We start from the raw sequence: 13,173 nt of genomic DNA, 5'->3' as shown, positions 1-13,173 counted from the left end.
ATCTGTATTTTAATTTCAAAACATGGTATTTGGTACTACACTTGGCTAAAGAAACCTGTTTACCAGCCATGCATTTAGGCCGCCTCGTACTTACTACGTCATTTCTTCTGGAGAAGGAAATTGTCCTCTCCCCTTCACTGACTTCTTTCCTGTCAAAAACCAATAAAGTGCTTCCTCTATTGACTGACATGCTATCAGCCTGTAATGTGATTTGACCCACTGCTGAGGTGAAATGATCCAAATAAAGAGCGCAAGTGCAAACAGATAACCCAAGAATAAGGCATATAAACCCAGAGCTTCTGTTAATCTAAAGTAGTACCAGCTATCATATTTTAAATTAAAAAACATGTGTGCTATAGCATGTGTTTCTTTTTAAACTGGACATTTGAGACCTGCGTAGCTAATGGTAATGCAAAATGGCTCAGATTTATGGAATTATTTTGTTAGCAACAACTACTTTAAGCCCAAGTTTGCAATGACTTTGTAGTCATATATAACCAAAGTTTACAGCTTCAGTGGCAGTCACAGAAAGATTTCACCAACTGGAATCATAGTATAAGTTTATGCTGTTTTAAAATTGCAAAATAATGAGTGCAATTAATATAAAAATAAGGCACTGGTATATATTACTGAGTACAGAAACTAGGAACCAGTTAAAATCAAGTGAACCATCTACAAATATGAAGTGAATTTTGTTACTGCACTAACAAGAGGAGAATTTTGTATACAAAACACTAAAAGAGACGTTTTTAGTTCAACATAGGTTTTTTATTTGCTCTATTTCCTTTAAATGTTAGCAAGCGTAGTTCAGGGTGTGTGCAGGAGGGGGCTTTCAATTTCCTGTCAATTAGTACCTATTTTCTATTTAAGCCCTGATCACTTGCACCTTCGCTGTCTAGCGTTTTATTTTGAATCCTGACTGGTAGCGGTACGCGTTACTCTGCTTTAAAAAAAAAATAAAAAAATTCTACGAAGATCATCTTCAAATACATTCTTATATATTCGCAAGCTTACCTGCTTCCAAATGGAAAAGACTTCTGCCCACACTGTTTCTTCTGACTCGGACGACTTCCTGCCTCCGACTCCTCCACCGGTCCGTCTCTGTTCGACCTCCAGTCCCTTCTCTTCCCGGCTTCTGACCGCACCAACCTCGCCAGCCCACCTTACTTCCACCCAGCCTTTAGCCAGGAAAGTGTGCAGCTCCAAGCGCAATTCTGCCAGCCAACCACAGCCGCAGCTTCATTATAAAGATTGGACGACACCTAAGCTGCTGAAAGTTCTCTTCCAGAAGGCTATCCCTATCCCCGTCGGCGGAGACCGCATGTCCCTGTTTCTTGCTTATTGCGAAGCCTTATCAGCTGAGCCAATTCTTTCCTCCCCCCAGTCAAACAGCCGCGTGTTTTTTTCTGATAACAAACAAGCTGAAATTCCTTTGGACCCCCTTACTACAACAGTGTGCTGCCTTCCGGGAGCCTCGGTCAAGCACATCACTGAAAACGTGGACAGGCTCCTAGAACGAACAGGAGACGACCCGGTAGTAGTCGTCCACATCGGTACAAACAACATTGGAAGAGACAGACCAAAATCCCTGCAAAACAAATTCAGAGAGCTCATGTGGGAAATTGGAGGAAGGAAATTAAAAGAGAAAACCAAAACTGTGGTATTTTCTGGTATACTACCCGCACCTTGCAAAGGACCATATGGACAGCTGGAAATAATTAATCAAAACGCATGGCTGAAGACGTGGTGCACACGGGAAGGCTTCACCTATCTTGATCATTGGACCACATTCTACAATGAGGACTATCTGTATAGACGGGATGGACTGCACTTAAATAACAAGGGAACAAGTCTACTTGGAGAAAAGATCCTCGAGTAGGTTCAGAAGCATTTAAACTAGAAAGGAAGTGGGGAGAAATCAACAAAAAAACAGAAGGGAGACCGCATCAAAACAAGAACAACAACTCAGGTAAGACAACCATTAAATGTATTTATCTAAATGCTAGAAGTATCAGAAACAAAATTCTAGAACTTGAAGCTACTGCACTAACAGGTAACTATGATGTGATAGGTGTTACAGAAACGTGGTTATCTGAGAGTGATGGGGACGAATATAATATTTGTGGGTATACACTGTATAGGAAAGACAGGCAGGACAGAAGAGGAGGAGGGGTAGCGCTATACATAAGAAACAGTCTTGAAGCCCAGGTGTTAAACCTGGACAAAGAAAATAAAACCGAATCAATATGGGTCAGAATAACAGACAAAAATTCAAAAGGCATAATAATAGGAGCATGCTATAGACCGCCAGATTCAGACGGTGAGCAAAATAATCTGTTATACAATGACATTAGAAATGTGTGTAGCAAAGGAGAAGCCATACTAATGGGGGATTTCAACTTCCCCCAAATAAAATGGGAAAACCCGGTGGGTAGCACGAAGGATGAAATAGAAATGGTGGAAATGACAAATGACTGCTTCCTAACACAATTTGTCAAGGCACCCACTAGAGGGGAGGCATGCCTTGATTTAGTCTTTTCAAATAACGAAGATAGAATAACTAAAACAGAGGTCAGAGAACCACTGGCAAACTCAGACCACAACATGGTCTCATTTGAAGTGTTTTTTAAATCCCCAAAAGTAAAGACTAAAGCTAAGGTTTACAATTTTAGAAAAGCAAACTATGAAGGTATGAAACAGAGACTAACAGAAGTAGATTGGAGTAAAATAGAGAAAACACCCACAGAAGAAGGATGGTTGTTCTTCAAAAATGTAGTACTAGAGGTGCAAAACAATTATATCCCTAAAGTAGACAAATCTAAATGTAAAACTAAATTGCCAAAATGGTTTAATAGATCAATTAAAAAAATATTCAGCGAAAAAAGGCACTTTACAGAGCATTAAAAAAGGACCAAAAAGAAAGTACACAGAAAGAGTACACAGAACTGCAAACGCAAGTCAAAAAGGAAGTTAGAAAGGCCAAGAGAGAAATAGAAATGAACATTGCTAAGGGAGCTAAAACCAATTCCAAAATGTTTTTCCAATATTACAACAGCAAGAGAACATTCAAAGAGGAGATTAAATGTTTAAGAGATACAAATGGCAAAAACGTAGAGGAAGAAAAAAAAAATAGCAAATATATTAAATGATTACTTTTCACAAGTTTTTACAAAGGAAGATACGGACAACATGCCCCACATGTCATCCAGTTCCTATCCAGTTTTAAATAACTTTAGCATAACTGAGGCAGAAGTGTTAAAGGGACTAGGAGCTCTTAAAATAAACAAATCCCCTGGGCCGGATGAGATCCTCCCAGTAGTACTCAAAGAAATGAAAGAAGTAATTTACAAACCGCTAACCAAGATCATGCAGCAGTCTCTTGACACAGGGGTGGTACCGACAAACTGGAAAATTGCAAACGTAATACCGATCCACAAAAAGGGAAACAAAACTGAACCAGGTAACTACAGACCAGTAAGCCTGACTTCTATTATATGCAAACTTATGGAAACTATAATAAGATCCAAAATGGAAAATTACCTATATGGTAACAGGGTACTGGGAGACAGTCAACATGGTTTTAGGAAAGGGAGATCGTGCCTAACTAACTAACTTGCTTGATTTTTTTGAGGATGCAACATTGATAATGGATAATTGCAAAGCATATGACATGGTTTATTTCGATTTCCAGAAAGCTTTTGACAAAGTCCCGCACAAAAGATTAATTCTCAAACTGAACACAGTAGGGATTCAAGGAAACACATGTACATGGATTAGGGAGTGGTTAACATGTAGAAAACAGAAAGTACTGATTAGAGGAAAAACCTCAGAATGGAGTGTGGTAACCAGTGGTGTACCACAGGGATCAGTATTAGGTCCTCTGCTATTTCTAATCTACATTAATGATTTAGATTCTGGTATAGTAAGCAAACTTGTTAAATTTGCAGACGACACAAAAATAGGAGGAGTGGCAAACACTGTTGCAGCAGCAAAGGTCATTCAAAATGATCTAGACAAGATTCAGAACTGGGCAGACACATGGCAAATGACATTTAATAGAGAAAAGTGTAAGGTACTGCACGCAGGAAATAAAAATGTACATTATAAATATCATATGGGACATACTGAAATTGGAGAAGGAATCTATGAAAAAGACCTAGGAGTTTTTGTTGACTCAGAAATGTCTTCATCTAGACAATGTGGGGAAGCTATAAAAAAGGCTAACAAGATGCTCGGATACACTGTGAAAAGTGTTGAATTTAAATCAAGGGAAGTAATGTTAAAACTGTACAATGCACTAGTAAGACCTCATCTTGAATATTGTGTTCAGTTCTGGTCACCTCGCTATAAAAAAGATATTGCTGCTCTAGAAAGAGTGCAAAGAAGAGCGACCAGAATTATTCCGGGCTTAAAAGGCAAGTCATATGCAGACAGGCTAAAAGAATTGACTCTGTTCAGTCTTGAACAAAGAAGACTACGTGGCAACCTAATTCAAGCATTCAAAATTCTAAAAGGTATTGACAGTGTCGACCCAAGGGACTTTTTCAGCCTGAAAAAAGAAACAAGGACCAGGGGTCACAAATGGAGTTTAGAAAAAGGGGCATTCAGAACAGAAAATAGGAGGCACTTTTTTACACAGAGAATTGTGAGGGTCTGGAATCAACTCCCCAGTAATGTTGTTGAAGCTGACACCCTGGGATCCTTCAAGAAGCTGCTTGATGAGATTTTGGGATCAATAAGCTACTAACAACCAAACGAGCAAGATGGGCCGAATGGCCTCCTCTCGTTTGTAAACTTTCTTATGTTCTTATGTTCTGCAGCAGCAGTTACACACTTTGCCCATCCCCTCCACCAGCGATTCCCCTTATGTCATGCTTAATCAGCTGCAAACTTGGCTCCAGTCTCTCAGACTCTCAGCTATCCCTCAACGCTCGTCTCGACAAACTGGAGAACCCTTCTGCTCCCCCTGCCTTCAGTTCCAGTACTTCTGTTCCCTTTTCCAGTACATCCTCCTTAGTACCCCCTATTGCTCTTCCAGAGTTCAGCCTTGCCTCAGCCACTGCATCAAGCTCCTCTTCTCTTCGTGCTATTGCCAACCATTCTGTTTCCCCAAAAATTCGGAAGCAAATAATTGAAGGCAAGGTCGACTGCGGAGACGTTTCAGTCACCCTAAAGTCCCGCGACCCACGACTTCAAAAAAGCCTTTCCGTGGGAGAATTCGTCCTCGCCTTCTCCATTTATCGTGACATTCTCTGTTTCGTTTATCCACACAGATTGCAGGAGCTAAATCGGTATCTCTTTCTTGTAACTGAATTATCTGTGCGCTATGGGGGCACTCTATTCTATCAATACCACCGTGCATTCTCAGCCAAAGCTGCTGCCACCCTTTCAGCTGACAACCATATCACGGACTGGTCCCATTCCGACCCAGATCTCTTCACCCGTATCTTCAGCGGCATTCATGCCAGTGCCTACAGCGTGTGCACCTCCACAGTGCACTCCACCTATTTATGCCCTAAGACAGCAGCTAGCTCTCTTCAACCGAGTTCTCGTCCCTTGCCCTCTCGTCTCAGTTCAAGACAATTTACCCCCCCTTCATTGATTCCTCTCACTTCTATCATCACTCACCTTCACCCTCGCCTCCGCTCCGAGCAGACCTCCCTCCTCTCCTCCCTCGGGTCCAGAGCATGCCTCCCTCCTCTCCGCCCTCGCCTCCAGAGCAGGCCTCCCTCCTTGACTCCCCTCCCCCCCTTCCCGCCAGCCTGATCACGAATGTGGGGGAGCTGATCCTCCTCTGCAGTGGATTCCTACATTTATTCATCCTTCACTGATATAGTTGCTGCTCCTTCTAAAAAATGCTAGCATGCCCGGAGTGCGGGCTACCTGTCTGCCGGGGCCACTAGAGGTTTTCCCCTAATCACCCTCAAGGGTTTTTTTCCTCTCCACTGAGCAGCAGGTATACACATAGTCACATCCCGCTAAATTACTAACCATCTTCCTGTTTGCCCCGTTTGTCCTTCTGGTCTTTTGTTTGTTATGCGCTGGCATGTGCTGTCTTTTGTTTGTCTCACGGTGTGGGAGATTTGTTGAGGAGCAGGGGGTCCGTCCTTTGGGGGGGGGCAAGTGATCTCACTTCCCCGACCTCAGGGCAGGTTTCAGCCTCCCTTGACCTTCAGGGGGGTTCTCACTATGTGAGTCAGAGCGGACCCCCGGCCACACTCTGTTCTTTCGCAGCTCCTGCGCTTATCTTGCCTCAATCAAGGCTCTGTTCTATACTCTGTCTCAATGCGGGACGTGGCTACTCATGCTCGAGTCCCATACTAACCTCTATGCCTTGTTCTTATCTCAGGTCCCAGGCAGCGTGAAGTCTCGGCCAATTGGGGGTCTAACGAGTGCCCTTTTACAGAAGTCTCAGATGCTGGGTACCTCTCCCTCTCTATCTCCTTTCGTGTCCCAGTCTTTCGGGACCGTCTTCCTCCGAGGGGCGGCTCCCCGAGTCATAACCCTCATATGTGTTTTCGGTTGCTGGGTCCTTCGCCCCTGGGTCGTGTCTGCATTGCCGCCCTCAGTCAGTGACCACTTTCTGTATCCTGTCTTCGGTTGCTGGGTCCTTCGCCCCTGGGTTGTGTCGGCATCGCCTCCTTCAGTCAGTGACCACCTTCTATCTTAGCTTCCATGTCCAGTTACACTAGTCTGCTAGTAGTGGGCCTCGCCTGCTCTTCTATCCTAGGTCCGGTCCTTTCTAGCCAGCACTCTGTCCTACTTACCGTTCCCTTCTGCTTTTTCTGCCCTATCCTTACCCCCCAGCTCACGTCCCATGAAATATCAATAAAAAATTGTACTTGTTTAATTTTCTAATTGAAATACTTCCATGTCTAAATACTACTATATGGAGAAAACATTAGCTGTATATTATTGCCAGACTTGTAGTTGAGTCCTCAAACCTTGAGTTCGAGTCCATGTCCGAGTCCTTGACTTCGAGTTCAAGTCAGTGTCGGAGTCCTGAGTCTCGAGTTCAAGTCCGTGTTCAAGTCCTGAGTGTCGAGTTCGAGTCCTTGACTTCAAGTCTCGAGTCCTTGACTTCGAGTCTCGAGTCCGTGTCCAAGTCATGAGTCTCGAGTCCAAGTACATGTCCGAGTCATGAGTCTCGAGTTCAAGGACATGTCCGAGTCATGAGTCTTGAGTTCAATTACGTGTCCGAGTCCTGAGTCTCAAGTTCTAGTCTGTGTCCGAGTCCTGAGTGTCAAGTCCGAGTCCTTGACTTCGAGTCCATGTCCGAGTCCTGAGTGTCAAGTTCAAGTCTGAATCCGAGTCCTGAGTCTCGAGTTTGAGTCTGTGTCTGAGTCCTGAGTGTCGAGTTCAAGTCCTTGACTTTGAGCCTCTAGTCCGTGTCCAAGTCCTGAGTGTTGAGTCCGAGTCTTTGACTTCGAGTCTCGAGTATGTGTCCAAGTCCTGAATGTCGAATCCGAGTCCTTGACTTCGAGTCTCGAGTCCTTGTCCGAGTCCTAATTGTCGAGTTCAAGTCCGTGTCCGAGTCCTGAGTGTCTTTCTTGACAGACGAGCTGCTACCATCGCCTCTGCCAGACCACGCCCAAACCAAACAATAATACATTTAAATACAACACATGTTTAAATAAATCCCACACAATACAGTGAATATACAGGCAGGGCTCTTGCCCTGCCCCCTTTCCCCACTAATACAAATCCCCATTCTTAAATAATCCCTTTAAATACACCCCACAGCAATACATTTAAACAGCAACTAATTACGTGCAGGGCTCTCCTCTGCCCTGCTCCATTATACTGTGTGTAAAAATGCATTCATGGCTTAAAAACACATAAACCAAAAGTAATACTAAAAGAATCAAGTCAAGTAGGCATACATTTCGACTAGCAGCACTGTACTTTATGCACAGGTTCAACCTACGCATAGAAATAATGAAACCAAAATGGAAAGACTTTAAATGTCAGCCTTCGATCCAAAAGCAGCAAGTTATCCAAGAAAAACAATGTTTCCTACCTTTTTTTTCCCCCTCTAAATCTGCCACATACTGTAATACTGTACAGAACTGGCACTGTCACACTTAAGTTTGGCCCTATACATGTATGAACAGTAGTTTTCTTTCCTTCTTTTACCTGTTCTACTGACCGTCAGTGCATTTGAAGTTGCAAGTTCCGTAAAGCTTGTAAGTGTAAAACAAGGTAGCATATTTCACCTGTGCCCACACATATTCGTATGTGATTGTTACTACATGAAAAGGAAGGGACAGCCATGAAAATGGTTCTGCAGTCAGTTTGACCTAGTAATTAAAAAAATTAAACACACTCAGTGTCAGGGATTAGAAGCACACATTTGTTTTCTCTTTTGATTTACTTTTTCCTTTTCGCAGACTGTGTTGTGACACTATTGCTTCTGCCCTTGCTCGATTCAATATGGTGAATGGTCGGTCTTTTCTGGTTAAATTCTATTAGGATAGGACATGTGTCTAGAGTCGACCTTAGTTCTCAGAGTTTAATATGAACTGTTATCTAAAACAGTGTTGAGGACATTTTGTTTATGTTCAGGCAGGTGACAAATAGTCAAGGTGGTGACAGAAATGACACAACATTCGTTTAGTTAATTTTTCTTTTAAAGCTTGTATTATTTCCCAGTAAGGGGTGCTCTTAATTCCAAGGCCCTCATTGTGTTGCCAGGGAAATTAAATAGCTCTCCGTTTAACTGTAAGAAGTGTGTGTGTGTGTTTTTTCTGGTTGCAGTAATGGATAGTTTGAGTTCACTTCAGCTGGCAAATCACTTGTCAGCCACACTGTGTAAAACAAAAGGGAAAAACTGAAAATAATAGCTAGAGATTTTGCATTTTCTGTATATTACTTGCACATTTCAGCTCCCTCTAAGCTTTGTCCTTTGAGTTATTAATAACACGTGACTAGTGAATTAAGTGACTGTGCTGCAGAGTAGTCTGAACCCCCAAGCAAAGATTCTGTCTTGGGTAGATTGTGAAGCACCTCATGGTTTTATACTCTTTAGTGCAGCAGTCATTTATTTTTCTGTTCAGTCACCTATGTAAGTGTGTTTCTCTGGGTGATTTATGTGCATCCCAAAATAAATGAATATTATTGATGCCTACTTGGACAACTCATGACCAGGTCATTGTTCACTGAGGCCCTGTGGAGTGGCCTCCTCAAACACCGGACTTGATGCCGCATGGGGCGACCTGAGTATGCGAACAGCACACACGACATTCAGGACCTAGCTAACTGGCAGTAAAGAATTACCATCTGCCAGGTCATTAATCAAGTGGTGCATTCTTTCTCAATCACCCCTGTACATTTTGTTTATTTTGTGTGAGGAACATGCCTTCTGTGGGACACACATGCTGGGTTTATCCATGCTTTCCTCTGTAGGATTTGCTGTCAAACTGCCTTCCGCAATAGCCTAATTATAGACCTGTTTTGCTTAATTTTCTCAAAGAAATAAATAATTCCACAGCAATTCACTCATCTATCACAGTATAAAATTGCAATAGCTGTGATGCAGAACCAATTACGATACACCCACGATGCTGAAATTGATCTTTTTTTTTTATTTTTAATTAAAAATATGTGGTAAACTAAATGAGGGTTAAAAGGTCTTCTGTTCACCTTTTATTTTGAGCTCCTAATTTGCCCAACATTTGAATGTAAAGGGTACAAAAACATTTAATTTCCCTTAATAAAAACTTTTCAGCAGAGTAAGTCAAGCAATATTCATATCTTTTCTTGTAATACAGAGAATTAACCATTTTCTGGGAATGGGAGAAATCTGCCGTAAAGACTGCCTAGCAAGAAACATGGCCAAGTAAGTATTTTTTTTAAACTTAATACAAAATGTATGCTATAAACCTTCAGGGGGTTAAATTGTTATAGAACATATGTGAACATTCCTCAATTCCTCCAGGGTTGATATTCGCAGCAAAGTCTGTTCTCCAGAATGGCACTTACAGAGTCGTCGGAAAACTATTAGATTTATTATAAAAAAAGCAAGAAGACATCAGAGTCTAACATTTCCCATTACAAAACAAAGACATGTACAAAGAAAGCGTGTGTTTCAATCGATCAATAAATGTGTAATTGACGATCACAAAATAAAATCAGTGCTGATCAAAAATCCCCCAAAAAACCTGCTAAATACCAGTAATGCTTGTAATATTCGATACATAAGATAACAACTGATCATCTACTATCAACTCCAGTACTGTTGTCTTTCCATTGTGACTGAAACTGAAAAGTCAGTCATATAACCTATACATTACTTTCCTTCACACAGCTTTTTAAAATGAAAGTATGTAGTACATACCATAAATCATGCACTTACTGTATGTTGGGCAGAGTTTATGGGTTTTTATAATGAGTTTATGTGCCTATGCTTCAGTGCCCATTCTTATAATTTACTCATTATAAAGAGCCAGTCAAAAGAGTATGGCTTCATTCCCAAAACATGGATCTTTCCTGCCGAGTACACCCACTTCCAGAACTACATGAAGGAGCTGCGGAAAAAACGCAAGCTGAAGACATTTATTTTAAAGCCAGCCAACGGAGCAATGGGTCATGGGTAGGTCAGACAAAAACACTATTAAACATCTGCTCCTGGCTGTGTCACATGCAGTAAAACATTGCTAAATCTTAAACATGAAGGATGTATGACATTGCTCTTCGTGACACACAATATTGCCGACATGGTTTATTGAGTGGATGCAGTGGACTCAGTCAAAATACTCACTATTAGCTTTAACCCTAAAGAAATAACAACACATTACTAAATTATGGCTGTTGACAGAGTAGAAAAATAATATACCAAGATTAAAATATGACAGCCATAATGTTGATTTTAAAATGAAACTTACACTAAAAAGTATCTGTAATCATAATAACTATGAATGAACAGAGAATCCATTTGAGGTCAATATGTAATAAGTTCAGTATTGGGTTTCATGGGAGTGACATTTAAATATCTTCAGCTGGGATTTACAAATCCCGTGTGATAGTTACTGTATTATTACCTTCTAAAACAGTTGTCTTGAGCATATTTTAAATATTCAGTTCCAAGTATGAGGTTTCATGCTCATAAGTAATTTATGTTCAATTAGAAAAGCAGTTGAAGCTAACAAGTTATTGTAAGCTTCAACAGCTATTATTGGAGGCTAGTTAAGAAGTGTGGGGCATGGAGACAGCAACTCAGGCAGAGCTGGTTATTTGGTTACCCGATGATAGTACATTTGAAGTATAATTATGTCTCATCAATCATCTTTGGTAATTTACTGCTAGTTCAACCAGTTCTTTTAAAGGTACTGCTGCCTTACAACACCACACATTTTTTTCCTGCTTTAAATGTCGACGTAGTGAAAAAGTAAACCTAGTAAAATCTAAGACAAATGATTCAGCAATAAGTCTTTATCAATGTCAAAATGTGTTATTATTTTATTCCATTTTTACAGAATGGAACTAAACAGCCACTTTGATTCCATGTCATGACCGTCATTTGTCTAAATGTTGAGATTACATTAATTAAAGCTGTATTTTCACTGGCACACACAGCATGTCTTACTAGATGGCATATTTGAATTCAGTTAGGAGTGATCTTTCCTCTGCAGCACTTCACATAAACGTCTTATCATTGTGTATCAAGTGTAAGTTAGGCTTGAGGAATGTAACATGTATATGATTTCTTTTTCATACAGGATCTCATTAATAAGAAACTGCGAGAAGCTTCCAGTTCAGGACCATTTCATTGTCCAGGAATACTTCGATAAGCTGTTTCTTATGGAGGGATACAAGTTTGACTTGAGGATTTACATACTGGCCACATCATGTGACCTGTTACGCATCTTCTTATACAATGATGGGCTTGTGAGAATGGGCACTGAGAAGTACCATCCACCGAGCGATACCAACTTGGTAAGGAAAATCCAGGCCAGATGTCTCATTAAAAATGTACATTCTTCCCAAGGGCTGTCTGGTATGGTGTTAACTGTTCTCAAAGTAGATTCTTTTACACGCTTACTGACGCTTGATGGTGTTGAGAGGCTTAACACAAGATTAATGAACTATCAGTAATGCCCTGCATACAAAAGGAAAGAGCAGATGAGAAAAGTGTGAATTCAGTAATTGAGGGACCTACTGAATTAAACATCTGCTTCTGTTCCATATGGGTAAGAAGAGATATCATACTCTAGTGAGTGGTTTGTTTTATGTGTACAAGAGATATACATATAAAAGCCCAGTTATAAAGATACAAAGATACCCCATAAAAAGTCAACCTTACTATTAGTGGTATTAGTGGCACTTTTAATACTAAGGCATTCCAAGGCTGGATTAAAGATCCCTATTGAGTTTGTGGTAACATCTGTCCTAACTATTGTAGGTGTAGATGTTTTGTCATTTGCAAAAATACTAAAGATATAGAAAAAGCTGTCTTCATCCTAGATCCTAGAAAAAGCTTCTAATCTAGATTTGAAAATTAAATTGTACTGAATTTCACGATTTCTGAATACCATAGGTGGGGGGCGGGGTAGGGCATAGAAACTGGAAGTGCTTTCTCCATCAGATTCTATTTGGTATTTTGGAATCCCCAGTAGATCAGCGTTCTGTGATCTCGGAATGTGTAGGAAGATGGACAACCACCAAAGGCCTTTTAGTTAGAAAGCACTTGAATGCATTTCACAATCTCTTACTAAAAATCTCATTGGCTGACACAAGCGTAGAACATTGTTACTACTGGGAATGCTGTGGTTTATATAATACAAAACCAACTTTATATACTGTGGGCTCTATTTTAATGATCTAAATACTCAGTCTCTTTTAAACCTGATATCACAGAGCCTTTTCCATGGTATTTTTTTGTAATTAGTAAAAAAAAAAGATTTCCATTACATGAGGTAGATTTTAAACTTCATGCTGATTTGAACTCTGCTCTCACCAAGATAAGCACCAACTAAGACATAGCATTGCAGTAAACTATCAATCTGCATCTCCATCCATTCGCGTTGTTTTCCATCTGATGATGTAGATATCCTTCTGTCTGGTGTTGATTGCTGAAGTGTAATGCTGGCTCCAGGGATCAGCTCATTTTGCCTCCCCAGCGCATAAGCACACACAATGGCTGCGATGCTGTCTCCGGGGATCAACCCAGTGCAG

General features: G+C 40.9%; 1 pseudogene; it reads left to right on the top strand.

Moving 5' to 3' along the window:
- Positions 1-13,173, top strand: part of LOC121327136 — a 131,591-nt pseudogene that overhangs the window by 63,070 nt on the left and 55,348 nt on the right.

The sequence above is a fragment of the Polyodon spathula genome, chromosome 14 (genome assembly GCF_017654505.1).
Source record: "Polyodon spathula isolate WHYD16114869_AA chromosome 14, ASM1765450v1, whole genome shotgun sequence".
In the NCBI taxonomy this organism is placed as follows: Eukaryota; Metazoa; Chordata; class Actinopteri; order Acipenseriformes; family Polyodontidae; genus Polyodon; species Polyodon spathula.
The sequence above is the reverse complement of the archived record's forward strand: the minus strand, read 5'-3'. Positions and strand labels throughout refer to the sequence as shown.